The 2500-nt window shown below is 49.8% G+C and overlaps 3 non-coding genes across 3 annotated transcripts in view; all 3 read right to left on the bottom strand.

Moving 5' to 3' along the window:
- Positions 1-150, bottom strand: part of LOC145848416 (large subunit ribosomal RNA) — a 3631-nt gene extending 3481 nt beyond the window's left edge. Inside the window, exon 1 of the ribosomal RNA XR_014371946.1 lies at positions 1-150. This exon is cut by the window's left edge and continues 3481 nt beyond it. This is a non-coding gene — a ribosomal RNA (large subunit ribosomal RNA).
- Positions 151-372: 222 nt separating this feature from the next.
- Positions 373-525, bottom strand: LOC145848419 (5.8S ribosomal RNA). Its single transcript, XR_014371949.1, has one exon. It is a non-coding gene; the product is annotated as a 5.8S ribosomal RNA (ribosomal RNA).
- Positions 526-707: 182 nt separating this feature from the next.
- Positions 708-2500, bottom strand: LOC145848412 (small subunit ribosomal RNA; the record flags this gene model as incomplete). Its single annotated transcript, XR_014371943.1, has 1 exon — positions 708-2500. It is a non-coding gene; the product is annotated as a small subunit ribosomal RNA (ribosomal RNA).

The following is a 2500-nucleotide window of genomic DNA, read 5'->3' as shown; positions in this document are numbered from 1 at the left end:
TACATTTCCTCGCCCTCCAAAAAGGCTCGGATTTAGCGCTGGGCTTATCCCGCTTCACTCGCCGTTACTAGGGGAATCCTTGTTAGTTTCTTTTCCTCCGCTTAGTGATATGCTTAAGTTCAGCGGGTCGTCCCGCCCGATCTCAGGTCAAAAGTGATGTACTATAAAAGTACATGCGCTTTGTACGTCGGCCTTTTGAAGTCACTTAACTTATTCTCGAGCACCTACCGTCGTTGCTACCTCACCCGAGGCCAGCAGGCTGCTCACGCTTCAGCTGTGAAATCGCCAGACCAGCTGTCTTTGACGACACGCTCCTCAATTAAGAAACGAGTCGCAGGCACTTTCAAACTAATGAAAGGATCGGTGTGTTAAAGACCCTGAGACGGACGTGGCCCCAGGATTACCCGAGGCCGCAATACGCGTTCAGAATATCGATGCTCAATGTGTCCTGCAATTCACATTACTTCTCGGAGCTAGCTCCGTCCTTCATCGACGCTCGAGCCGAGTGATCCACCGCTAAGAGATCTCTCGTGTTAATCAATCTCAATGCAACCAAAAAATCGTGTTCAAAAAGAAGCGGCCGCGCCAGCACTTGCGTGCTGAATTATTACTCCCGCTGTCAGGAAGCAACGCGACCGAACTATAACAGTTACAGGGCTCGGTCCCTTCGAAGAAGAGACGTCGCTTGAAATCAAATTTCGATTCGTTAATGATCCTTCCGCAGGTTCACCTACGGAAACCTTGTTACGACTTTTACTTCCTCTAAATGATCAAGTTCGATCGTCTTTTCGAACACCGGCGAGTGCGTTGCCGCACGTACCAGGCTCAATCGGAGGACCTCACTAAACCATTCAATCGGTAGTAGCGACGGGCGGTGTGTACAAAGGGCAGGGACGTAATCAACGCAAGCTAATGACTCGCGCTTACTGGGAATTCCTCGTTCAAGGGAAACAATTGCAAGTCCCTATCCCTAGCACGACCGGGGTTCAACGGATTACCCGGACCTTTCGGCCTAGGGAACACACGATGATCCGGTCAGTGTAGCGCGCGTGCGGCCCCGAACATCTAAGGGCATCACAGACCTGTTATTGCTCAATCTCGTGTGGCTAAACGCCACTAGTCCCTCTAAGAAGTTGTCTCCGACCCAATGGGTCGAGCAGCTATTTAGCAAGTAAGAGTCTCGTTCGTTATCGGAATTAACCAGACAAATCGCTCCACCAACTAAGAACGGCCATGCACCACCACCCACAGAATCAAGAAAGAGCTCTCAATCTGTCAATCCTCGCTGTGTCCGGGCCGGGTGAGATTTCCCGTGTTGAGTCAAATTAAGCCGCAGGCTCCACTCCTGGTGGTGCCCTTCCGTCAATTCCTTTAAGTTTCAGCTTTGCAACCATACTTCCCCCGGAACCCAAAGACTTTGGTTTCCCGGAAGCTGCCGGACAGTTCTTAAGTTCGACACTGCCCGATCGCTAGTCGGCATCGTTTAAGGTCAGAACTAGGACGGTATCTGATCGTCTTCGAACCTCTGACTTTCGCTCTTGATTAAAGAAAACATTCTTGGCAAATGCTTTCGCAGTCGTTCGTCTTGCGCCGATCCAAGAATTTCACCTCTAACGGCACAGTACGGATGCCCCCGTCCGTTCCTATTAATCATTACCTCGTGCTCCGAAAACCAACAAAATAGAACCGAGGTCCTATTCCATTATTCCATGCAACATTATACAAGCGTAAAGCCTGCTTTGAACACTCTAATTTTTTCAAGGTAAACTTGCCGGACCACCGCAACACTCAGTTAAGAGCACCGCGAAGGCACCGACCAACAAGAACAACGAGGCCAGTGCTAGCCTTTCGACCGACCAACCTCGCCGTCCCTATATCCAACTACGAGCTTTTCAACCGCAACAACTTAAATATACACTTTTGGAGCTGGAATTACCGCGGCTGCTGGCACCAGACTTGCCCTCCAATGGATACTCGTTAAAAAGTTTAAAGTGTACTCATTCCAATTGCAGGACCTCGTACGAGGTCTGCATTGTTATTTTTCGTCACTACCTCCCCGAGCCGGGAATGGGTAATTTGCGCGCCTGCTGCCTTCCTTGGATGTGGTAGCCGTTTCTCAGGCTCCCTCTCCGGAATCGAACCCTGATTCTCCGTCACCCGTTACAACCTCGGTAGGCCGATACCGTACCGACGATAGTTGATAGGGCAGTTGCTTTAATGAGATGTCGCCAGCACTAGGCCGTGCGATCCGCAAGCTTATCCAGAGTCACCATTGTAACGACCCGAAAGCCGGTTAGTTTTGGTCTGATAAATGCGCGCCTCACGTCAGTTCGGCGCTTTACGCATGTATTAGCTCTAGAATTGCCACAGTTATCCATGTAAAAGCGTACAATCAAATGAACCATAACTGATTTAATGAGCCATTCGCAGTTTCACTGTACGTGAGCTCGTACTTACACTTGCATGGCTTAATCTTTGAGACAAGCATATGACTACTGGC

This window comes from Thalia democratica, unplaced genomic scaffold, assembly GCF_965202585.1.
Source record: "Thalia democratica unplaced genomic scaffold, ktThaDemo2.hap1.1 HAP1_SCAFFOLD_1398, whole genome shotgun sequence".
Taxonomy (NCBI): domain Eukaryota; kingdom Metazoa; phylum Chordata; class Thaliacea; order Salpida; family Salpidae; genus Thalia; species Thalia democratica.
This window is presented reverse-complemented; position numbering and strand designations above follow the sequence as displayed.